This window comes from Myripristis murdjan, chromosome 3 (assembly GCF_902150065.1).
Source record: "Myripristis murdjan chromosome 3, fMyrMur1.1, whole genome shotgun sequence".
NCBI classification, from domain to species: domain Eukaryota; kingdom Metazoa; phylum Chordata; class Actinopteri; order Holocentriformes; family Holocentridae; genus Myripristis; species Myripristis murdjan.
Window position 1 is genome coordinate 35140863 of NC_043982.1, and position 27424 is coordinate 35168286.

The 27424-nt window shown below is 40.2% G+C and overlaps 1 protein-coding gene across 1 annotated transcript in view; it reads right to left on the minus strand.

The window, feature by feature from the left end:
* Window positions 1-26806, minus strand: part of glceb (glucuronic acid epimerase b) — a 62467-nt gene extending 35661 nt beyond the window's left edge. The window contains exon 1 of the mRNA XM_030077765.1: window positions 26644-26806. The gene's annotated coding sequence lies outside the window, so the exon portion shown is untranslated. The remainder of the gene's footprint in view (window positions 1-26643) is intronic.
* Between the last annotated feature and the right edge of the window lie 618 nt (window positions 26807-27424).

The following is a 27424-nucleotide window of genomic DNA, read 5'->3' on the forward strand; positions in this document are numbered from 1 at the left end:
CTATACCAAACTCTCATTATAGCCGGTACAGTTCCTTTACAACAGGACCAAATAATAATTTTCAAGGCCATAGGGGCTCCAAAACAGACACTCAAGCTAGGCCTGCACTCCACGACCACAGTTCCCAACGCCAACCTCTCCCGACTCTCAAAACATTAGGGTAATCTTCACACTGGATTTAGTGAATAAAGAGGGCTTCAGTGGGCCTGCATCACATGCTGAGAGACGTGTCGTGGCTGTCACAAGTATTCAAGAATATAGTCAGTAAATTTTGCTGTTTTTCACGAGGGCTTTGCATACATTTTGGGGCTCTGTCTCTCCCTTTTACTGCCTGGGAAAGAATGCGGGTCTGTCTCAGCCTCTCCAGCATGGATTACACCCAGATTGGGTGCAGCTGTTCACCCATTGCTTTCTCTCTCTCTCTCCACTCTTTTCTCTTGCAAAGAACATTTTTCCATTGGTGAATTGCCTAACAAACTGCGCATACTGCCACACTGCACCTGTGGCATCCCAAGTCAGTTATCCTTTATATAAACACACAATCTAATGCTTTGTTTTTTGCATTCAGTCACTGGTTCATGGTAATATCGGGGCTAGGAGGGATATAGTGGCAGGCTGAGGCAACAACAACAAGCAGGCTCTAGGGAGACAGAGGGAGCCTGTGAGCAAATGCATAGTGACAGAGGAACTTGAAAACTGAAGCTTCGATGAGAGCCACTCCCGCTTTGCTGTCCAACTCTAAACTTAAGAAATAGGATGAGAGGATACGGTTTGGAGAGGGAGATAGCAAAGGCAAGCTCGCAAGAGGAAGCTGAGATGAAAGTAAATAAGAGTTTGGACCGAGTTTTTGGAAGCCGAGTAAATAGCCTTGGTGCCTGTCAAGACTCTGTGGGGCTCTCTGCAGTAAACTCTGTGCTTTCATCCTTGTAGACAAAAGCTAGAGCTGGAAAGACTATAACATCTGATCCTGGCAATAAGTCACAGAAGCAGCAACAAAACACACAAACACACACAAAACATTTCACAGTAGGCACTCGAATATCTTAACAATTAAGTGAGCTTTCATTATCCTACAATGTATGTTCAAGTTGAAATTGTAATCTCCTCACCTCTAAAGCAGGGTCCACACGAGACTTCATTAGCAGCAGATACTTTAGTGTGCTGCCAGTCTGGAGCAAAAGGAAACTTTGTGCATTTAAAACGGAGTGAGGAAGACACTCCTGTAGATTCGGGACAGAAAGATAATGACATGGGAACTTGTCCTACCAGCCACTGTATGTCTGAAGTAGAGCTCAGAACTTGTTAGGAGCACAGAAACCTTGATGTGAGGTCTCAGATAGAAGAGGGCTGTGCCCCAGCTGCCTTCCGCATGAAGACAAGACTCGCATCCTCAGAACCTTGTTAGTTCTCTGAAAAGGCCACCGACTAGTTTGGAATATTAAGCAGTCCAAGCCGTCTGAAATCAAAAGGATTTTGAAAGAGAGTGGTAAGCTTCAAAAAGGCTTTTGATGGTATGTATCGCTCAATCTCTTGCAGATATGACACAGTGAAAAAATAAAGACAGGGGAACAAAGAGCTTCAGAAAGGGTGGGAGGGGTTATTCTTCTCCTCTCTGAACCTAGCATATGCATGCAACATTATTCCTCAATCAAAGGCTTTCTTTTAAAATATCAGGACTTTCGACGGGTGAGAGCGTGCAACGAGATGGAGAGGGAGAAATAGAAGAAAAAGTGAAGAGGAAACTGGGACACAAAAACAGGTTTCAGGACATCCATAATTCTTTTCCCATAGATGTTAGACTCGATGCACACTCCCGGACACTGATCACTACTGGTTTGGAAAGGAAAGATTCACTTGTCTCACCGTCATTAATCTTGAAATACAGTTCACTTTCAGAGAATTATGTGACATGTCTACACAGCTCCGTTTCATAAAACATGGCCTTATTTCCATATGCTGTTTAGGGCAAGATGGAATCATGAATAACAAAATATAACATGTATTATGATTTGGAAGTAAGACTGCAATAATTCTTTTTAATGGTTGTGGAGTAACAGGGCACATGTGACGGGATTAGGCTACATAATTAAAAATCAAAAAATGAGTAACAGTAATCTGTTACAGTTACAGTTTAAAATAGGTTATAGTTACTTTTAAGATACACTGTAATTACTGTGGAGACGACATGATATGTATTGCTTAATTATTTTATATTTTCATCAATGTTTAATCAGTTGGAACATCCATCTGTGCTGGAATTGATTCATCACATCTGCACATGAAGGAGATAGAGCAGAATGCTTTTACTGGCTGGAAATAATTTGAACACTGTATTTTTAAGCAAAAAAAAATTTTTTAAAAAATGGTTAAAACGTAACAGTGAAGGGCAAATTGTATCAGCCAGCAGTGAAACTTCTTTCAGCATCAAAAGACTCCACCTCAAACCTCAAAAAATATCTTGAAGTGTCTTTTTATTGGGATAATGCTCATTATCCTAAACCAGATTCACTGGCACCAGGTTACAATCCCAGCGTGGCACATTTGGGTTCAGTTAGCAATAACCATGAATCACTCTCTCTCTCTGGGTAGGTCTTATCTGCTGTTATTAAATTTTAATGACAATAAGTGACAGTAAACTGCAAGTAACCTGGCGATTAATGTAAAATAAAATTAAAAGTGTAGATTAGGAGAAACTGTTTTACTTTATTCAGCCACTTTGTGAAACGTGTTACCCTATTGTTTTTGAAAAACAGTTTTCCGAAAGTACTCTACAGTATTTCTATTATACTGTTGACTTTGATAAATGTAACGGAATATATTAGTGTAGTGCATTTTCCCATTGCCATAACAAAACCAGTGACACTTTTTTCTTTTTCTTTTGCTCGTAGGGGACAGTTGTCACTGGTGACTGACAGGAAAAATAAAAAAAAGTTAGGAGCATTGGCGGACATTTCAGTAACCATCTGGAGCCCTGAATAGACTATGAGATGTATTGAAAAATAGTTATATGCATAAAAAATTTTAGACTGTTTATAAAGTAGAAATGCATCACTGCAGGGCTTCAGAAATTGTCCTGTCCTCCAGCTGTCGTCACCATGCAGCACTCGGCTAAGGATCTACTTTAGTACTGAACCATTTTCATTTCATTTCAGAGACCGCACGTCCCTCTGCTGAGACGATATTCACAGCATCACCGATTTTTCTGCTATAGTTGACTTTTGGACTTTGTCATGCCAGTACTGATCCTCTGGAAAATCACTTTTTCTTCTTTTTAAAGTTCATTTAACAGTACTTCAGTTCAGTTCAGACCTTTATCATCCCAAGTAGGGAGACGTGACTTGTGGCATGGCTCAGCACAAACTACACGATCACAATCAACATTGTGACTTTGTGACAAACAGCGGGGGGTACCAGAAGTAAAACAGACAAAAGCAAAGTTCGCCTGTGGGGTCTTGCAAAATTAACAACGAAAGAAGCTGATTCATTGTGAATTGCGCCCTGCAAGACAACTTTATGCCCTCAAAGTTCTACTTCTTATTAAGCACACTGGAGAATTAAGGGGTGTGGCTCAGATCAATTTTTTGTTCTGCACTGCAAAAAAAGTCTTTGTGACAACACCTCATTATTTCATTGCCCTCACTAACCTCAGAGGACTTCAGTACCTTGAATTAAAGAAAATTGCTCATCAATTAAATTAATGTAATCTGTACACATATGGGAATATTATTCTACTAAAACATTCAATTAGTATTCTTTATTAATGAAATTTGCTATTTTGTTAATAGTGGCAAAGGTATATGAATATGTGGTTTAAAATCATGTTTCTGCTGTCTTATTCTGTCCATTACAGGGAAAACAGAAGTATTCTGAAGGATAAATACTGAGAAATATTGTTTTCTCATACGAGGGAAGAGGCCAAAGAAGAGGGAAGCGCAGCAGACTCCTCTGCGTGGGAGAGGAAGCTATTCACTGAACGGTCTCAAGGGGCCATCTAAGGTCAGGGGTCCTAATGAAATGATTAGATCACCAGCGGCCTATGCAGGCATAATTATGGGTGCAGCCAGCTCCCCTTCAAAGATGTTTAAAGATGTGCTCGGACAGTTTTTTTTTTTTTCCCCTTTGTGCTACAGTTACACATGCACAGTTTGTTCAGTTTAGTCCAGGGGTTAGACAAACATGTTGATTTAATAATAGTAATCCTACTTCGGTGAGAAAATTAACTGTCACATTTTGAAAAAATTTAATTTGGCCTGATGACATGTCTCCACCAATATGTCCTTCCCTCGATCATGTGAAAACACGTGGGGGCCGTTCAGGAATGTTTTAAAGCAACAGCTGATTACAAGAAGGGTTGTCAGCGTTAATTGTAACGTGTTAATTGCATGTGATTAATGTTTGGCATATAACGAGTTTTTTGTGTTTGGTTTTGTTTTGTCTTGTTTCTAAACTGCATTTTTTTTTATTTTCTCCCCTAAGTACAGCCATAATTGGGTAAACAAGCACCAGTGTGTTCTGCAGCCCGCTGGCTATGTAGCTAACTTTCAGACTGAGACTAATTCAGATATAGGAATGGAGAAAACAAACACCACTGTGATACTGAATGGTTCTTTTCACTTTAAAACGACTCCCATATGACTCAGTTTACAAATCAACAGTAATATGCACTTTGTGTCGAGTGGAATTTAAGTATCACCGAAGAAAAAGAGAAAAATGGCTAAATCATAAGAGGTATGTTTTAATTTAATCTTGTTTATCATTTAGTGTCTGCTTGTATGTACAGACGTGGGGATGTATTCAGGTACGAATGCCAGAATTTACAGCTTATTAAGCACCAATTTATGGTGTCACAACTTACTATGTCAACCAAGCATTTTTTTTTTTTTTTGATAGCAGGCACAGTGAAACATGACCATTTAAATTCTCCCTCCAATGTGATTTTTTTAAAATGAGCCTGTAACACCATATACTGGGGTAAATTCTGGGAAACTTTTAGTTTTAGTTAGTTTACTTTTATCAAAAACTCCATATCACCCAAGCCTACTTGTGTGTATGGGTTTCCTCATATCCTACAGAGTTCACGTTAGTGACCTGTCCCATCTCTCACTTCAATCTTAGGGCTCTTAGAAAAATTCTACTGTTACACTGGAAAACTGTAAAAGGGCACTGAGACCCTGACCTGTACACTCCTGACTATGGGCTACTTGTAATTTTGGTGATATACTGTAAACATTTAAGTTCACTCTGCTCTTGCACTCAATTTAAGAAAAGCTGGTCTGACAAGTGGGTCAGCTAAAAGCCTGAAATGTAACATATTTTTTTTCCCCGAGTTTGGAATTGAGGCATTTTTTCCCATAAAATAATGACCACATTTTCATGTCATTCCAGCACAGACGGCAGGAGTCCAAGTTCAGTGCATTCTGTTTTTGAGTCACAAACACTTGCCACACACACCTCACCACTGAACAGTGAGCAGAGAGAAACAAACCTAGATGCACTGCATGCTAAAGAAATCCAGTTAGTTCTAAAAACAACATAATCACGCCACTTATGTGATCACTGTTCAGAGACTGTCACATTGACAATTTGGTACTTTGCGGCCCATTGCTAAGCACAGGCAAATGTGCATTAGGCCAGGCTAAAGCAAAGGTTGCTTAATTCCTGAGGTGTTCAGATTTTGCTTGTATTTGCACTAAATGATTTTCTTGTGTAAGAGAAATGGCACTACTTTTAGGACTACTGTACATGACAATGATTTAGTCTTATTTTTAACTGACCCCTCCACTGATATGACCAAAGGATTCCCTGGCAGTGTCATATTGGTCTTGTCAACCCCCGGCTGATGTATGTACAAGGTAATTACTGCTCTTTTTCAACAGTGATTTAAGTGTGTAATATCACACTGTATTTTCGTCAGTTTAATCATGTGTGCAGTGTTTGGTTGTGATTCATCAACATGACAGTTATTGGCAGCTTTGATCTGACAAGAGACCTCATAATTCTTTGAGGTACATGCTTTCTAGCCAAGTTAATGGCCTTTACACGCAGCCACATTTAACTTTAATATTAATCTTGAGTTCAACAAAACTACATTAGAAATATATACCTGTTTGTTTACTATTTGGATTTATGTCCTATAATATAGAATTTCTTCAATCTCTGAAAAGCTCAGAAAGCCTCATAGGATACACTGGACACATCCACTGGGATGGGATAAACCAATAACAATCTCACTGTTTTTAATTCTTTACTAGGTTTCAAACATCATGCACTGATCTGTCTCCAAAAACTTCAGAAACTCATTTTGTATGTGGTTTACTGTCTGTTACAGTAACATTAACACTGTGGGTACTAGATACAAACAGAACTCGGCAAAAAGTATCTCAAAAGCTATGATACTTTCTCTCTCCAACTCTTATTTTGTATAAGATTTTGTACAGAATTCCAGTAATTCAGTAATTCCATCACATTACTCATTGAGTAATATCCTTTGCCTTCCAAAATCCAAGTAAACTAGAAACATGGTGCACACTGTTGTAATTTCAAAGCACTGGCTTTAAAACAGTGCTAGCCTTGGCAGAAATATTTTTCAAGGAACAGGCCAAATAGTAGGTTTTTCCCAAAGCTATCAGCTAAAACCTTGAAATCTTTGCTGGACCAAAACAAGGCCACACAGTGGCAGGTAATGATGTGACATCAACAAATGATTTCTACAGTCCCACAAAGCAAACCAGTTTCAATAACAGCCCCTTTCCAGCAACAAGAAACTAGTGCTAGTTGGGGGCTGGTGCTAGTGCCAGTTTGAAGTCGATTCAACTTCCAAACCTTCTAAGAACCGGTCTACTTTTCCACGGGCTAGAGAGACAAAAAAAAAAAAAAAAAAAAAAAAAAAAAAAAAGGTCTCCTCACAGCAGCAGCATCTTGAGGAGGCTGCCTCTCTCCTGCAGGCAGAACGAGGGAGAGCCATCCCTTGCTCATGATAGAAAAACACTGTAAAAATGCTGTTTATTCCTTAATATTGTATGTTTGGCACCTAAATTAAAATGTCAAGTCAGAGAATTTTCGGTATCATGTAACATTCAGCTTTCCCATTTGTATTCACCACTTTATTGAGTCCTTCAAGCACACTCTACCCAAATAGTGATATTTCCAAAGCAGCAGCTCTTGCTGCTGACTGCTGGCAAGATGCACAACAAGTGCAGAATATCTATGAGGAAATTAGGTAAATATTGGACTGTTGGACCCACAGCGCACTCATTCAGCTTCAGAACATTTGGATTATTCTGTTTGGGGTAATTTTAAGGTAATTTTTGAAGTTATTAGACTCCAGCAACGTTTGTTGTTAAAAAGAACACAACGACACAGAGCTGTACTAGCAGAAGGTTCAAAAAAGGGTACAGCACACTTGAGAAGCATCCAAATGTTCAGCATTCTTTACAATTGACAGGCAGAATCATTGAGCACGTTTACATGCACACCTTATTCCTGTATTAACCGGAATATTCGCAATATTCCGGTTGCGCACGTGTCATGTAAACACGCACCGAACCCGATTAAGGTCATATTCCGGTTGGAGAGAATTCCGAATAAGCCCCCTGGAATATTCCTGTTCCAACCGGAATATTGGGGCTTGTAACCACCTTAGTCGGAAAACTCCCCGAACCGGAATATTCAGTCACGACTGCGCATGCTCGACTCACAAGGACTTCTGTGGCGTCTTTGTTGCTATGGTTACCTGCGAGCGGGGAAAACGGCAGGGCGAACAGCAGCAAGAGCCAGGAGACTGCAGTCCACCTTCAGCTGATGAAAGACTTAAATATCACGGAGGATATCGATGGGAGAAAACATAGAAATAGCGACAGAAGAAGAAGAAAAAGTAGAAGAAGACGAGGAAGAAGACTTCTTCGTCTGTTTTTCCGGCAGACCAGACGCCTATACGCGTGCTGCTGCCCCCCGCGGCTGAGTGTCGCATTACGTCAGAGAGTGGAATACGCCGAAACACGGGGGCATGCCAAGTCACATGTAAACGGAATATTCCAGTTGCCGCGGCGCAGTTACCTTAACCGGAATATTGAGCCGAACCGGAATATGGTGTGCATGTAAACGTACACATTAGTATAGTGGCCTATCGATTGCATTGAATTTGCCAATTTGGAACTAACTAACTAACTAAATTGGAGCCAATGAAAGCCCAGCCCCAAGTCTATCTAATGGGAGGTTTGTTTCCAGTCGCACCAGGTCATTTATTCACTTGTGTCCCAGATGGATGACATGTGAGCTGGACAGGCATGGCCGTTATAATACATCATTGCTGACAGACATTTGTCAAAGCTGTGGTGAATGGCAGACCTGCTTCTCAAACAAGGGTGCGGGTATGGGTATAGGTGTAGAGCAGAGGAGAAGAGTGGAGAAGAGAATAACCTTGATGGGGAAATGCAGCAAAGCCTATTTATTCAAATGCATTTCTTCACATGCAGAGCTCTACATAGACATCAAATTTGCTCCCTGTACTGCAGACAGCATTCCCAAGGTTTACTGGAGATGCACAGATTTAAGCAACATTCATGAGACGGCAGATGCAAACAGACCAAGAAGTCATTTACTCTCACAGGCAATCAGAAATTAACATGACCAGTGTGTGTGTGTTTCAATGTGGTTTTCCTATGTTCCAATTGGGCATTTGTCTCCCTTCATTACCATACATCACAAAATACTTGAGACCTGAAACTTGCTTTAAATAGATAATCACCAACAATGAACACCACACCAAGTTTTATTTTTGTCAGTTATTATATTGCTATGTGGTAATTACGTTTCATGCCCACACTGAGTTGACAGCTCTACATGTTCCGGTGTTCTCACATGCTGGTGGAAAGCTCTGGCATCCTGGAAATCAAAATTGGATTCAGCATTCATGGCCTATTTGCTTGGAAAATCAAACCCCGAGCACAAATAATCAAACATGGGCATCATGAAAGGATGATATGGTTTTGGCTTCTTTTGGCTTTAGAAAAATGATCATGGTTATTCTGGCTAGCGACCAAGTAGGATAAGCTTTTACTTCTCTTTGGAGCCAAGGTCTTTCTGTGAAGCGTGACTTACTGAAGTGTGCTCTGAACTTTCAGCACACTGGCACTTCTAGCCTAAGGCTTAAGCCTCACCTGACCTTCTCCACCAGACACCGGCTACCAGCCATCTATGGCACTCATCTGACACTTGGCACAAACTTTACAAATAGGATGAGACTCTTCACAGAGTCATTGGCTGCTTACTGCAAAAAAAAATATGCTCCCCACTGTATGCACAGATATTGTGTGAGAATGGAGGTTTTGAAAAAGACAAAACAATTGCAGTAGCGGGTAGACTTTCTTAGTCTTTAGGTGATTTCACTGGAAAAAATGATTTTATTTATACTGCTTCAACTCCCTAACTCTTGAAGATACAGTGTTCATATCAACATGTTCATAGAAGTAGTTGCTAAATAATGTGTGAATAGCTCATTAGAATAGCTGTTTGTTAAATGCATAGTGACAGGACATTCAGTGTTAAATTTACTAATGTTTCTTTGTAACTATTCCTCAATCTCAAACCTGTATAAAGCCTGCATACTAATGGTAAGAAGTATGCTACTGAAAATACTATGGATGGGACAATATAGAATTTTAATCATGGATTGTGGTTAAAAAAAAAAAAAAAACACCCTGGAAAATTTGATCATGGTGAATTTCCATCTTTGGGATGATCATAAATCAGGATAAATGTAAATATCCTCACAGGAGTGACTTGAAAAAGCCATCTAGCTCACCAACATACACATACAGTACGCCAGGTTGCCACGCCTCCCCACTGCCACTCCCACACACATTGGGTTGGGTATCTATCTCAGTAGTTTTAAGGATACCGACTGAATTACATGAGTACTTCCAAGTACCTATTCACTTTAAATCAATTGGTTCCAAATTTTGATACCTTGAAAACAGGATGTGTTATGAATTCAAATAAAAATCGATAGGATTCCAAACAGGCCTTTTGAAAAATCCCTCCGAGTTTACCAGTTGTTGCAGGTGCACATATGTGTATGAGAGAATATAAGTAAGAGATAAACAGAGAGAGGGAGCTACAAGACCGCCCTGCCCTAAACCTCTCAGTTTGGGTGAGTGAGTGGGAAAGACACAGAGAGAAAGTGTGTTTGCATGTGTACACATGCATGCGTCTGTCTCAGCAGCTTCCCTTTCATCAGTCAGATAACTGCATTCACACTGAACCCAGCAATGCGGCACCTTTGCGCATGGTTGCATGGAGGTGTGGGTGTGTTTAATTGCAGTCTGGAAAGTAACTGCTGTGAAAATAACGTTTATTTCTCCAACTCCCTACTTTGCTCTTGCTACCGTGAACAGTACCCCACCCTACACACTGGAATTGAGCTCTCACATTACATTATGTTCAGTCAGACAGCAATACTGTTCTCATATGAAAATGAAATTTAAAATTCTACAATTTGCTCCAAACTGGCAGGTATTTGTAAACAGGAAGGAGATCATTTAACTTAGCAGAGATGTTTAAAACTATCCAACATTCAGAGAATGGAGTGCAAAAACTGGGATAATTAACTGGTAACAAGCAGACAATTTGTTTTCAATGGACATACAGTGCTGCTGCTCTGACTGTAGCTAAGGACAACAGGCTACATAAGCCCTGATCATCTCCTCATGAACTTTGAACTTTATCTAAATGCATTCTTTGCCTGTCTGGCCTGTGACAATTTGGTGTGTTCTTTAAAATGGTGTTTTTCTTCAAATGCTTAATTAGATCCATTGTGCTTATAAAATACTCTACTCTTTTACAGCCTCTAGAAATGCTTGCACTGCATCGCATATAGCTGTTGAGCTGCAGGCAAAATGAAATAACCGTATGCTTCTCTCCTCAATCATGTCATTTACTGCTGCAAGTATGTAAAGTGAAGATTTGCGGCACTCTGCCCTAAAAACAGTTGACATAATTTGGGCGAAAGAGGGAAATTATATTGATCAGAATTTGATGTGGCTTTTTGTAGCTGAACCTGATCACTTAAAAATAAATTTTAAAAAGCCTAAATGAACACAAGTGGAGGGGTGGTGGGGCGCCAATTCTACAAACTAGTTTTTAATCACCTTTTCAGTTACATATAATCAGAAATTTCTAGATTACATATAGTTAGAGGGAATATAATACATGCTGTCGACACACATCACAAATAAATGGTTCAAGTCTATTAAAATGCTAGGTCTGCTGCAGCAACAACATAGCCAACTATAGTCTCACTGGATCAAAAGGGTGACTGCTTTTAGAGATCCAACTGGCATTACAGAAAGATGAATGAACATCTCTGACAGCTTGGGTAGTTTTACTGTAAGTCGACTGACAAATGGTGGCTCTCTCGACCCCAAGTACTTTATTCCTCTAGGGAAATAGTGTAAAGATAGTACTGGAGCAGTACAAAGACTATCCATGCAAGAGGCTATAGCACGGCCATGAATAAAAACTGAAACGTGTGCTGATGATGTACCAGACTGCAGCAGATGACTGTTGGGACACCCTCAAGCTTACTATGTCCAAACAATCCAATAAAGACTTACGGCGTCTCAGGGGCCAAGGTCGTGCCTCCTACCTCAAAAGAGGGAAAACTTCATTTGCAAGCCTAATCTAGTGTGAATGTCACTGAAAGCAAACAGGGACAGGGGACTGGAAATCTCATTTTGTTCAGGGAATATGTGAGAGTGTCATAGCCTTCAATTTTTGTAATATTGAAGAGAGCTGAGTCATAGAGATGGCTATTTAAACAATTAACCAATACATGCTTTCCACATAGTGTAGTAAGAGTGGGCAGTTCCCAAGAGGGTGGATGCAAAATGGCTGCCCTTAAACATTTCATGATACCAGCTCCATGCATTGAGCCCTACAATTACCAAACTAGATGGAAATTAAGTCATTATTCATAAGCATGAGGCCACTTATGAGCCAAAGCCTTATTACACAGGCTGCATTTGTGTAACTATATTTACACTTTAAAAAGGAGAAAATACACTCTACAAACAGTATCATATTTTTGATTTTATTCCTATGATCTTAGTGTTGTCCACCAAGATTTCTGAATGTGAGCAAGTCATCAGTAAAGTTCGAGCAAGAAAGTCTGAACAAAGTTTCTCCTGTAGATGAAAAGCACTTTTCTATGGGTAGTCGTTGTGGGTTTCCCATAACATCCTGCTGACTTCCCTGGAACAGAATCAGCACACTGGCTACGGGGCCGGTATATTTATAATTCTCAATCTGAACCCTATCAAGCCTGGTGGGAAATATGAAGTGCCCCAACACTCCCAATCTTGCAGTCTATTTCAACAATAAATACATTTAATTAAGAAAATGAGAGCACTCAAAATGCCATTTTATTAAGACTTCAAGCACATGAAGCCACAGTCCAGGCCTTCCCAGTCCCAACATGACCAACTTCAAACTAAAGGCTGAATTATGGTTCTGTGGACACTAGACGCAAGAAGCACGCAGTTGCTCCGCAGATGGTGTCTGCCTATCATGCTTCTGCGTCCTGACGGTCTAGTGCGCTGTGCAATTTCCCGCTAAAATGGTAGGGGGTGCTGCGTTTTTTTAATAGACCTACGTAGACCCTGTGACATCTATGGTCACTACTCTATTTGTTTACCTACCGGCTTTGTTCTAGTTCACAGCCAAAATTAAAATCGACGAGTCAAGATCCGATCACAACAAAAGTTCTTTTAAAAATGGCACTGCTGTGGTACTACAGCAGGAAGTGAAGCTGGAGGAGCGAAATGCCAGAAATGATGTAGTTCGGTGGACCAATCATAGCTCTTTTGGTCTGCTTTTGGTCTGCATAGTTCCAACATAGTTATAGTTTTTGGGAGGTGCGCGGCACGTCTCTGCATTGGTCGCAGAGGGCCCGCAAAGGCCGCATTTTCTACGCAAACCCTCCGTAAGCAACGGGTACGCGAGAGCATAAATCAGGCTTAAGTGACAGTTACTTCATTATCAACTTGTAGCTGTGGTTTTCACTAATCCCATTATAAGAAATGAATTGTTTGGATTGATGGACACAGGAAGAAAGCTTTAGGCAGCTTGTTTCAATAGTGGCATTAAGTCATTAGAAACTACCTCCGACTAGTCTGGGCCCAAAACTTTTTTTTTTTCTCTTGGTGCTCTCCGTTTTGCACCCAATTTTCACCATGGAGCACTATGAATAAAAATATTTTCTACTGATATGCTTTTTGAGTGGCGTAAACCCCATTTTAGTCAGGTGTTTGGGTTTCTTTTCATTCCCAATCTGTTTTTGGTGTTTGGGCATAATGTACTGTAAAAGCTCAATTAAAAGCCCACTCCCAGTTAAAAATTGTGTGCCTTTTAATGGCTGGGTGTGGCTACACATTTGGCAAATAAACTCCAGTCTCTACTCTCTCTAATGGAAGCTGGGATATGGCAAATTAAACTAAAAACTGTTACGGTGCATCAGGCTATTTAACCTGCCACTTGTCTTGGGTCTGATATTTGTAGTAAAATGAGACAGAAAGCAAGCAGGAGAAAAAGAAAAAGCTAGACTCAGGAGACTTTGAGAAAGACTTTTTCAATATCTTTGCTTTTCTATGTTTTGATTATTTTTTCTAGTTTTTGCTGAGCAAAAACTTTGTGTAGAAGGAAATAATGGCAGGTCCGCAAACAAACACAGTTACCAAAACAAGTCGATTGTTTCTGATGATTAAAGCAAATGAAAGTCCAGGTTTATAAAGTTACAGTTATACAGTATATGAGAATTAAGGAAAAAAACTACAAAGACCAAGCTCAACTGGCACAGTCACAAACAGCAATTACCAAGGGCAAGGAAGACAAACATGGTGCTCCACTAGCTAATGCCAAGAAAAGTTTTTTTGACCCCCTTTTTCCATTATGGTCTTATAAGTGTTTGAACAAGGGAATTACATTGGAAATCTGGAGTGAGTGATAATGACGAGAGAGGCATTCAGCCTGTTAGTATAACAAGAGGCATTATCAACTTTGATTACATAGTGCCCAGGCTGAGAGACAACACAGTGGCCCCTCTCTTCTCTATTCACTGCCACTAAATGGAAACTTTCAGGCCTGACTGCCACAAAAGACAACTGTGTCCAAGATGCGTAGCAGAGCACTGAGATGCACATGTGTGGGCAGCATGTAACCTGTGTGTTCAAAGGGCTGGCTCTGAGGTTCTGGTTCTGACCCGGTAGCACATAGGACAGAAGGGAAAGTAGTGAGCCGTCCACTATGATCATGAGCAGCCAATAAGAGCACTCCACACCCCGGAGGGTGTCACAGTCCGATGGAAAGTCTGTCTGGACATTCCAGCTCTTACGCCTGGCTTCATCTACTATGGAAAGTCAGCGCTGTGGACACATTTTTTTATGAATGCCCTCTCCATTCTGTCGCACCCAGAAATTAGAGAGCAGTGAATAATGGGAAGAGAGCATAGCTCCATATCTGTTTGTCTGCCTGCCCGGCCAACCAGGGCCACTCTCTTTTGTTGTGCGGGGTGGTTGGTATTTGGCAAAGAGGAGGGGTGTGTAGGAGGACGCCTGGGGGAGGGTTAGCACTCCCAACTATGGAGACATTAGCTGTCTGGGTGGTGCCTTTGAAGCAGGCCATGGTAAGCTATGCTGCGAGGGTCGCCTAACGAAAGGTTACAACACCAGGCATGCGGTGTCCTGCAGACAGCCTGGACTTCCCCACCTCTGTGGCAAATAACTAACACTGAATGTAGGATCCGAAAACTCTTAAGAACGGACAAAAACGGCTAAGTGCTGATCTGACTGGGAAAACAAAGATGGTCCTTTCGACTGACAAGCCCTGATCAACAATTGAAATAGCTTGACAAACATTATCAAAGAAATTCAATTAGGCAGGCCTAAATTCATAGATTTATAAATTCATGCCTTCCCCTCCTTCAGCTACCACTGAGGCACTACTGAGTAACATTAAGGGAAAAATCCGCCCTTGGATTATCCTGCTAGGACTGAACAATATGGTAAAAAAAATCTAACTGCAATTATTGTTGACAGATATTTTGTATCATAATTTTCATTTTCACTGAAAAAATGAGAAATAAAATGATTATGACAGAATTTTTGTTGGGTCTTTGCCAAACAGACAGGCATTCTTACATCTGAAGAACACAATGTGTAAAACAAGGGCATCACTGTAGCACAAGACTTCATTTTAATTGGTACACTGACATAAAATTTACCATCATCAAACTGCATTTTCAATATTTCTATTAAATGGTCAGTCCTGACTAGGGCTGTCCTAAACGATTATTTTTCTCCCAATTAATCTATCAACTATTTTTACGATTAGTCGATTAGTCAAATGATCAATATGACCCAGTTTTACTAAAATTGCTGTTATGTGCGATGTATTAAAGTACATCGTTAAGTTTAGTTTCTCGAAGCAGAGGGGCAAAGTCAAAGTTACCTAGTGTTGCTTTAACTCATTCATGCTACCGTGTTACCGTAAATTTGCGTTAGTTGGTAATTAGTTAGTTAGACTTACGATTGTCCAGCCTTTTGCTTTCTGTCGTCCTCCAGCAGCACACCGGGATGTCGCTGCTTCAGGCGCTTGTTCATCGCTGTGGTGCTGCTGTGGTACACCATCTCCGTTTTGCAAAGGCTGCAGGCGACCAAGTCATTTGGCTTCTCTTTAAAATATCTCCACACTTTTGACGTCTTTGACCATCTTTTTGGCTGTTTCGTGGTGCCACTGCTGCCTCCGTCTGAAACGTTCAGACCTGGAGCCTCTGCCATTTTTTTCCACTTCTGTTCATGAACGTCAACGCCTGCTGTACGCTGTTTACGTAAACTGCATAATCGACAACAACCTGACGGTATGTTGTAGGTGTCGACTAAGTCGATTAATCGGGACAGCCCTAGTCCTGACTCATTACCGCTGTTTATTATAAATCTGTTATGTCTGGTTTTATTTTGTGATGAAATGTTGTGAAATGATGATGAAATTTACTTTATAGTGCACCCACTTTATTTTAGAAACTGTGATTTCCTACATTTTCCAGAATGACTTAAAAAAAACCCAAATGAAAAGGCGTGTAGATGGCAATGGCAATAGCAACTACATAACAAAGCAAGAACTTTGTGAGGAAGACTGCCACAGCTTAATCAAAATGCAGCACCTTGTGGCTGTGGACTACTGAGGCTACTGTCAGTGAAAAATTGGCATTTGTGCCTTTTCTATGATGGATGTCTCCTTATATGACTATTGAACGACATCCAACTCCATTGTAGTTGTACAAACAACACCAACATGTCATCCCATCATCTACCTGTCCAGTTATATACCAGAATTAGAAAAAAAAAAAAAAAAAAAAAAAAAGACAAACAACATGATGGACACAGAAATGAAAGGTTTAACAGTGCTGAACATTTTGAGGGTGGATTTTCCCTTAAATTGAAAACTGCTCCAGTGAGGCTGATCAGCTGCTAACCACAGGAGAATTTGGTTGTACTGAAAAGCTCCCAGTTGACAATGCATGTGACTGTATGAATATGAAGCCAGTGTGCTTGGTAAACCTATCCCATTGACTACGGAGTCACTAAAAGTTGAACTGTGTCACTGACAATGACCACCTATGCATATTTATCTTTGTTGTCATATGCAATAAAATCACAGTCAGTACCAATGCCATGAAAACCTTGTGCCCACAGTACACAAATTAACAAAACCAACAGAACATACATGCATGGCAACATAGACACTCTGATATTTGTGGCAAATTCCCTGGTAATTCTGCAATTTGCATCATGAATGCAAATTGAATGTTCACTGCCACAGAAAAAGGCTGACAGTGTGCACCAATAATGCATTACAAAGTGCATTTGTAATAGGCTATTCTAGTTTTATTAATGACTACACATTTTCTATTGCATTGTTTTCATGACTATGCTTTTTACACTCAGCTTTTTGCACAAGTGTAAGCAGCTATGCTTAAAGATTTATTTTTAAGTTTCTTAGTGATGCTGCGGGTAATATTTCTGTTATTTAGGCCTGATAGTCAGTCTTTACAGTTTTCTTTCTTTCTAGTATTAGTAGTATTAGGGTGGCATGTAAACACATAAAAAAATCAGCCTTGTCAAAATAAAAAAAAAAAAAAAAAAATTCAACTGTTACACCCCCCTACATATGACCCATATCAAAAATGAAGAAGAATATAAGCTTGGGGCTTTTTTCACACCCTAAACATTGCTGCCTGCCCTGGGTGACAAACAGGCCCTAAAGCCAGGGTTCTTCAACAAAAAGACTATTGTGTACTGAAGTGGTAGAATAGGAAATTTACACATGCTAATTCTGTAAGCACCACAATTTGTAGAAGCTTATGCACACCTACAAAATGCACCAAAATTTGTAGAAGAAGCTTATGCACACCTACAAAATTTGTATCATCTTAAGAGACTTACTATGCAAGTACAACTTAAATTTACAATAACATCATAAAATAAAATAATTTACAAGTCAACTTACACTCACTTAAGAAAAAAATATTATCAATCTCTGTTAGTGAATACATTAGTTATAAAACATAAATATGTCTGTCACCAGCAGTCATTTAAGAGCTAAATACATGGTTAGCCATTTTCAAAAGGAAAAGAAGAGGATGTAATGGCCTGAAATACACTTTAGGGAGAGAGGAGGGACGATGAATGGACAAACTTAACATGAGACCCTAAAGAAAACAAAGCACACTGTGAACCAGGTGGAACGATAATCAAACAAACCTCAAGAGGCATTTGCGGCTGCACCACCATGAAATTCATATTAAGATTAGTTGACATTAACGTAGCAACTTGAAGGTTCAGTTGTGGCTTTTTATTTTTATTTTCATTTCACCTCACAATCTATTTTGCAAACTGGTTTGGTTTGAAGGTAATTTTGTGCAGTGCAGTATAATTTTAAAAATTTGGTGGGTTAATGTTGGATAAGTCCAACAATAGTGTTCCAATTAACTGTTGGGTTAGGGTTAGCTACTTGCTAACCCTACTGTTTTCAATAATGGCATGTGTTGTTGTAATAATGTAACGTTTTGTAATGTAAAAAATTGTTGACTAATATTAGACAAAAACTGATAATAACCAAATGACTAAAACATGACTGAACTAAAATGTATTTTAATCGTAACACTAAGACTACAGCAAAATCATTTTTCTGTTAAAAAAAAAAAAAAAAAAAAAAAAAATTTACAATGCTCTCAAGCAGTCTTCTCCTTCATGTCTCTTCTAAGAGCAACAAGTAGCTTAACTGCAGAGAATAAAATGCTATTCCAAACGATGAATGAAAGCTAGTCTAATTACAAAAAATAAGCATCTAGGAGGACTTAATGAAAATCTATTTGGGCTAAATTACATGAACACCGTAAACATGGTACAGGAAACTCATTTCCCACTGAGATGCCATGTGTAGCAACCTCCTTGCTCTTACAAGCACATTTTTTTTCTGGTACAAATGAATTCTCAAATGGCTGTGTCTTATCATTAATGGGAAACCCATCCACTACAACATCCAGTCTTATCTGGGAATTCATTAGCTCAGACGGGGTATGTTTGACGGGGTATGTATCACACAGCATGTGATGCTGTGGCTCACTGGCAGCCAATCACAGCAAAATGCATCAACGGTTGAGGGAAAACCAGGAAGGGAACATTTGCAAAACTAATCACTGTTTATTTAGTTATTTATTTTTAATCCCACACAAAATAGCAGTATGTGCAGTATGTTATACTTATCAATAATCCCCCTGCTATTGATCTATCAATACTTTTTGATAAGTAGACCAAGGGAAAGAAGAAATGTAAGTGTGTCTATTTAAGATAAAGAATGACATATTAAAACGAAACACAACAGACGAGCCTTCCAGTTGCACACATCATGGATTTACACATAATCTTGGAATGTTTTGGAAATTCAGCATGCCACCTGATGTTGTCTAAACACAGAAATGCTTCTTTGCTATGACACACCATCATGGTGGCAGTATACTTGCACACCATATTACAATGTTAGTAATATGCCCTTTGTTTCTCAGCATATCCCCCATTAATCTGCATGGCTTACTATTGTGAACAGTTTACATACTGTATAGCAACTCTTCAACAAAATTACACCTAAAAGAATTCACAATAACTTCACTACTGTAAAAATACTCATTGTTCTTTGATAATCCGACAAGCCTGATTTATCCACTGACGTCAATCCAAGCCAAGTCTCTAAGAGAGATTTAGAATGAACCACCACCCTGGCACATCACATCTCTAATGTGACTGAGCAAATCAGCTGACCAGGTCAAGGTTTCATGGAAGCCACGCAGTAACAAAGTAATTTTTCCTCTGCTCAATTCCACACCACTCAGAAGTAAGCAAGCACTCCAACACAGCTGCTTCAACTTTTTTTTCTCCAGCTCAATCCGTGCTGCCCCTCTCAGCAGTTAGCCTTGTACAGAAACACTATTGACTATGTAAATCTTTGCTGGCTTAGAGCAGGGTTAGAGTATTTATATTCATGGTCCCTTTGTGTTACTGCAAAACATGCAATGTACAGCAAATTTCCAATTTTCAGACCTGTGTTGAACAAGAACCGTCTTGAGGAGAGTTAATTTAGAATAATGATCCTCTGCCTGCTCGCTCATTAACACTGATGGTAGCTAGCCAGTGATCAGAGGCAGCGCAACACTCCTGATGACCAGAGTAACTTGTGTGCTTCAGCGCCACAGGCTCTAGGAAGTGTCCAGCTAGCAGCCAGAACAGAGCAGCCCTTCTTCCATTAGCCTATTATTAGGCACCATGGGAGAACCTGGCTTAGCACTCCACCGCCTGTATTGGACACAAAAACCACAGCATGACACAGCTCAAGCAGCTAAAGCAGCGGGGCAGATTAACAGACACAAACAAGCTGCCTGATAGATGGTGAGCTGACCACTGGAATAACATTTTTGACTATCAGCATCACGGAGGAAGGAGTATGGAGTCATTAAGAGTTTGCAAGAAGTTGTAATGGCTGCTGGGAGACTGCAACTTATGCGGCACCATAACTCATGTATGAAGTTTCCCTTGCTCCTCACTAAGAAAACAACTATACCAGTGAGTACATAAGTAAAAGGCTTTGTCAGCCTATAACAGTGAAGGCCAAGATAGTCTTTCACTTCACATGCCTTATCAGAATTTTTTCTTTAACAACTTTCAGCATAATTTAGGCTATTGAAATATATGTCTCTTAATCAAAACACTTAAAGGGTTTGGCAGGGTTCCTAATGTTTTATCTCAAGTTAATAAAGGAAGACAGAAAAGTTCTGCATCTTAATAAGGGGACTGCGCAGGTGATTTAGTGTTGCACAGTGGTAAAGCACTTACAGTAAGTACTGTGTGCTTTGGATTTTATTGGTTTATTGTCATTCATGCTGTTGCATTTTCATGTAAACACTTACACGGCGATCACATTGCCATTATAAAGTGTCAGTGGCAAAGCTGTAACGCTACACTTGAACAGACGGGTTTCAATGGGTGCAGCGTGTTCCTCCATCTGGTAATTATGTATAGACAGATAGATAGATAGACAGATAGACAGCTAGACAGATCCCTCTGCATGGTTGAAGATGAACAGGCCTTCCAGTGGGTCCGAGCATAGTAAAACTCTCAAACTCAAGCAACATACAGATAGCTCTATATACTACAAGTTATGCATGTGTGTGTGTGTGTGTGTGTGTGAGTTAGGCATTTCTTACATTTAGGAATGGACCAGCCACATGACCTTAACTTTGTAACTTTCAACCACAACTGGGATAAGGTGCTGCCACTAACGGGGACACAGACGTGCAAAAGCTGCCTTGTGTAACTGCAGACCTACCTCCAGCATCCATGTGACATTATCTGTGACAGTAGCCATGTCTTGTGCATGTTTATAGGCAGGTGATACACAGGCTCTGCACACACAGTGATCAAGTGCACCTAATAGTGAACTGATCGCTGTGCATCCAGAGTCTGCATGTAACCAGCGACAAACTCTGTGTATTCAAGAAAGAAACATTAAAGAGGACAAATCTATGTTATATCAGATGGACTTTTCTTATAGATTATTCACACTAAATGAGAAACTTGTGCATTTTCCTTTTGTATCCAGTAGCAAAAAACTGTAGCATGACCTGTTAGATTTAATTTGCCTTACATGGCATTGCGCGTCCTGCAATGTGACTATTACACATATGCACATCGCAATGTCAATGCTGAAACAATATATCATGTAGCCTGAAACAACAGAGATGGGGAGGAATTTCTCAACAACAAACCTTTGCATGGGCCTTAACATTCAACAGGCCAAAATACACAAAGTAAGCCACTACCACTTTGCTTGTGAGATGGGAGCGAGACACGAAAAGCTAATTTAGAGAGGATTTTCTGTTTTAACTCCAGCAAGGGAAGGTGCATCACTGGCAGAGCGGCCATCTGCTAGGCAGGTCACAGACCATCCACCTCTGATAATCCCCGCTATGCCACCTGAAAATTCCAATATAGACTTCCCAACAAACCCCGCTGCAAAGCCAGAACAAAGCCACTTGCTAAGCTTTGAAAATTAAGTTTGATAGACAGTGATGTCTAGAGGCAGGATAAACAATGGTTCTTTGTGCTACGAGGAGGAAATGTTCTCCCTTAAAAACATGTCTTAAGCTGCTGGTATATGGATCTCAAAACCTCATAGATGTGGCACGCAAGGCAGGCTTAATTTTTTTTTTTTTTTCTTTTTTTAACCATGCTAAACTTGAACTCCCACAACACCATGCAACAATGAAAGGGAGGAGAAAATCAGACATTTAAATATTTGCTGCTTAAAATTTGGCGGTATTGTCTCTTTTTGGGCTGCTGGAGGAAAACAGATGGGCAAGCCTCAAGAGTGTGTGGCGAAAATCAGCCTCACACAGACCTTGTCTTTAAAGCTCAATTAATTAAGATAGTAAATATGTTCCCAAACGCGGGGTATTGTAAACACAGTTGACAATTAATGCTTAATTGCTCCCTAAGTTCAAATCAGAAATGTCCCGTCATGCAAATTATGCAATTGGCCATTACTTGGACAACGGCAAGAGATGAGAAAAATTAACTTTGTATGCCGGCAGTAGGCTACAATGTGCAAATACCAAGAGCAGCATCATCACAAGGTCAAAAGAAGTACAGTCTACTAAAACTGTGGCTGCTGTTTAACAGAACATTTGATACAAGCTACTGTTTTCAGTAAACACTTGCTAAATGCTGCACAACCAAACGGCAATGTTGGTCCTGTTAACACGAATACAGTGTTGCAAGTAAAAGCTGCAACATAGCATTACGCTCAAATCCTGGAATCAGTATTTGCTGGATTATCACTGACTGGAACAGGAGAGGCCCACTTATCCTCGCTTTATCGAGAAGTTGGATCGACTGCTGCTCGGAAGACAGGCGTTCCTGTTTCAGGTGCCACACAGTAACAAATGCTTTCGAATGCACCCACTGTCAAAGCAGCATGCAAATCTTAGTGATGCTGACATGAAAATATGAGATTCGACAGACACGTTGGCTCTTGCTAGGGCTGATTCTTGTTGAGGCAGGTTGGATCAGCCTTGGCAAACCAATATGTATTACTGTATAATTTGAAGGACAGATATATTTTGTAGTGGCACCTGCATCCTAATCTGGGGAGCAGGTGGGTCAAAGAAAACTAACAAAGATTTCAGATCTAAGGATAGACTACATGTAATTAGGTCAGTAGCCTATTCATTGCCAAGGAGGGGACATGCTGCAAGTTACATATTCAGTCTAACCTGGATTCCACACTGCTACCTTTTTGTAGTATATGTGACTAAAAATAAATCAGGAACTATGATTAAAAAAACAGAAGAAATGAAAAATGAGTTGACATGCAAATTGTAGATCATAAGAATGCCCAATACAGATTGCTTGCTTGAAATCAGATTGTTTGCTCCCAAGTGTTTTGAATTAACGGTGCACTGTGAACAGAGAACTCCAGAACAATGTGGTAAAATGTGCTGTTTGAGGGCAATCATCAGAGAAGAGACTTTGAAATGGCTTTGGAAGGACACACATCAACACTAAATCAAAGCACAGAGGCATAAAAGTGTATTGCCGTATTGCTGCTCGCGGCTTTCTGGAGAACCGCTCAACCAAACAACTTCACACTCGACACTGCGGTGTAAATCGGTAATAGAATAGGTGAATCATGTAAACAAAGGTCAAACATGTTTAATACATCAGGAGGACTTTGTGACATTGTACAGATTTTGATCATAGAACAGAAACTCCACATGATGACAACATGTTAAGAGATCTAAGCTGCATGTAATGGGTCTTGTGGGACTGTTTATATGCATGTTATATATGGAGAGCACAGACCCTTGCGAGCATGTATGTCAGAACATCCATAGAAAACTGCTGTTTAATGGTGAAGCAAAATGCTGGTGGAACAGTCATCACCTTAATGTCTGACATATCCATGCGGGACTTAATTAGCCCTGTGTGTGTGGTTCAAAAACATGTGAGAGCTTCTTAATTTATCTGAGAAGGAACCAAAGATAGAAAATGAAGAGGTTGGAGAAATGTTGCTGCTATAATGGTCAACAGTGAATAGCTGAGTCAAGCTAGTCAAGCGAGTCCAAAACAAGATTAAGTTAGACTACTTGGATTCAAAGCAAAAGCATGCGCAGAATAACACATTTTGAACTAAAATATGCAGTGAAATCCTAACATTACATACGGAATGAAACTATAGCTGCAAAATGACGGAGTGTGATAGCGTGTTGGAGAAGTGCCTCTTGGCCAGTTAAATTTCAAGTGGAGAACAGAAGAGGTATTTACTGCCTTGTGGAACAAAATGATCATGCTATTTCTGCGAAGGGCTGATAGGGTTATTGATCAATAGGAGAGAGCAAACTTTGCCAGGTGCTGAGATTTCTGTTCTCAGAGCTCCCCGTCTGTCCCCTAACATCTTGGAACAAAAACTCCCCACACATTGGCATTTCAATACGCCATATCTCCTCTCCCCCTGATCCGCATGCACTCCTTCCCCCACATATTTACAACTGCTCAGCAATGAAGGACAGTGCTACGAGTAAGTGATAGATGTCACTAGACATTTCAGTCACAAAGGGTAAAATGCCTCGTTCTCCAGCCCAAAAAGCAGTATTACATTACAGAATTTTGAACAGTGACACATTTCCTCTCCACTAAATATTCTCTCTTGGACCAGTGCTCTTATCAGCTAGCTTACTCATCTCTGTTGTGAAAATGTGACTTGATTAGTTGTGTGCTCGTAATTTCACAATAGCTCAAGGGGATGGGGTGTGAGAGGGGTGGGGGCTGAGGAGCGGAGACTTGTGTAGGAGGAGACAACTTCTGCCAGTGTTGCTACAATCTGCCACCATTGAAACATCCAAGACAGAAGACATCCTTCCAAGCTGTCTGGCATAAAGTTTTGTTATGGAGTCTTTGTTGGTGAATGTATTGAAGCCCTCTGTGGGCGTAAGTATATTATGAAAATGATATTAAGTAAATAAATAAATCTATATGTTACATATTTCCAACAAATTTCCTTTTATTCTGGCTTATTTAACACTGGTATGAACCAGACTGTGCGCCTTTACAGGTAATCTTCTTGGTTCCCTCACATTAATGAGGTCAACTGCAACCTCTGTTACAAGCAGTGCCTCGCCATGAAAACCATGCCATCACCTAGCAATTTCTCACACGGCGCAGGTGCTGCAGAGTGTTGTCACTGAGTTCTTCTAAGCCAAAACGAAGAGCAAAATAATAACTAGAAGCACTAACTCGTGGAAAAAGTGTCCCGGTGCAAGTGCTAGTGTCACCACTGCCACGATGATGAGCTCTGTCCTCGCCACAGTGAAAGCACAGCTGCCCGTTTTGTATCTACCATTTAAACTGATGCTTTCTGGATAAACAGACACACACATGCTTATTGTGAATACATATGTACATGCACATGCACATATATTACTGCAAGTATTCAAGTATAGATAGATAGATAGATAGATACAAAGGCAACATAAGAGCAACTTGATTTGGTTACAATATGCAGCCCAAATCACGGCAGTTCGCAGACGTAGACCCAGTGTACTATATTTGTCATTACAATCTGAAACCTGACCTATTTCAAATCAGCAGTCAGGAGTGGGGGGTCAACTTACCCCTTTTATTCAACTGTATGCCATTCGATTTGTGTTCATGAGTGCAGCACAGACATCAGGTTTTTTATTACTGCGGGTACAAGGCAGAAACCTAGGAAGTGCTGGGCATATGAAAATCTCATTTTTGCGTTTAAGTGGGTAGATGAATTCAATAAGAGAGCAGGGGGGAAAAAAAGATAGTTGGTTGCATCAATCAGACCCCAAATATCTAGAGCAACACTCCTCCAAGCTCCCTCCAATCCAAAAGATGATGCTGTTTTGTACTGAACAAATCAGTGAAAATCTGTATTACTTTTTCAGCTTCGGTCAAGTCAAAATAGGAAAACGGAAGCATTAATTCCAAATTATGACAGTGCCTCCATAAAAACGCAGCACTGACAACTGTGCTACTAAAACAGGAAAAAAATGAGCCTGTGGTCTGTAGCCTGTACCGTCGTTATGGACAGACGCTTTGAAGTTGTGTAGTCAAAGTCAGTTGATGGCGACGAAAAGTAGCGCATCTGATCTACCTTTGATGCCTTGTTATCTTTAATCAGTTAAGAGGAGTGTGTGTGTATGTGCGTTCATGATCATCGACGATAATGAAAATAAAAATAATAAATAAAAATACAAAAAAAACTTCAAAGGTGCAGAAGTCGCCACACATATGAAAGCGACGCTATCGGCTCGAAACAGAAAAGAAGGAGCAAAAGTGATCTAGGAAAAGTGGAGACTTATGGTACAGGGCTAGAAAGCTTCCCATATGGCAGACAAATTTAAAACCGGACCTCAAAGCGATAAGCCTCGTAGCTAACCACAACACTAAGCACTGATTTTATTCCGACCAGCCCTAAGTGGCGTTTAACAGTTTTCCAACCTGGTGTCGTTCACTAAAAAAAAAAAAAAAAAAAAAAAAAAAAAAAAAAAAACACGACAATGCTTCTCTCTCGTTGCTACTTCATTCATTAAACACCTCAAACACAATAATATTGTTCTCATATTCCCGGTGCTGGCAAACGTTGACGTTGGTGAGCTAGCCAGCCAGCTAGCTAGTTAGCCAGCTCCAACAGCTATCTTACTTTATTACTAAACAGATGTATCGTTAGCATGCGGGCTAACAGGAGTGTACACTGAGGAAGACAAGAGTGAAGCTTTTAAGTTCCTGCACAGAAAAAAACCATCTGATTCAGTGCAATGACAACGCCGCTGGTTGCATTAAGGGACTATCGGTAAACACTCCGTGAGGGTTGGATCTGACTGAGTGAGGGAATGAAGACTGGTGACAATTTAAGTCTTGCCTCGCTGGTAGGAAACTGAACTGTAAAAATATCAGCTAGCACTGCATGAGCGACCAGACAAGACAGCCAACAAGACGGGGCTATCTATCTTACCTGCCGGATTGAAGATCCCGTGCAGAGCCGGTGTTTATTCAGGACACGCTGAAACGCCTTGGTTTGGGTTGGTTGGTTGGTTAGTTTCCGGAGCTGCTGTTTTCTCTCAGAGTAGTTGTTGAGCCGAGGGACTGACTGCGCTGCCTCCCTGCCACAACAGCAAGTGAACACAATCAAGCACCGACTTCTCATAGCGGAGCCCCTCCAGTATCGCGAGATAAGACGAGAGGCTGGTGATAGCCACGGACCAATCAGAGAAGCCGGATGGTATATAATCGTTTTTATTTTGGGGCACGATTGATGGGAAACGCTAGGGAGAGCTATTGTGCGCCACCAAAAAAGGAGGAGAAATGCAAATAATAATAATATCATAATGTCAAATTGCATTTCCTATACAAACGTCATTACTCTTGCTGTATCTTGAAGGAGGATCTATTTTCTCTGAACATGGCATCAGAATAGTATAGATAGATGCCATAATTTCACCAAATTCATCTATATTGTATTTAATTCTCATGTCAAATGCAACCTCACAAATTAACTTGTGTTTGCTTGATCTGAATAAGCTGATAGATACTAAAGGTGTTCATTGCCACGAAGTGTGTTTGTGTGTATGTCAAGTGAGAGATGAAACAGGGTTTGCATAGATGTGACATTTGCACAGCAAAAACACAGCCTTTTGGGTGGCATATCTGGCTTAATTGGTATATAAATTATGGTTTGATTTCATGATATTTGAGAAAGGCTGAAAATGAATTAAATGCCAGACAACAGATTTTTA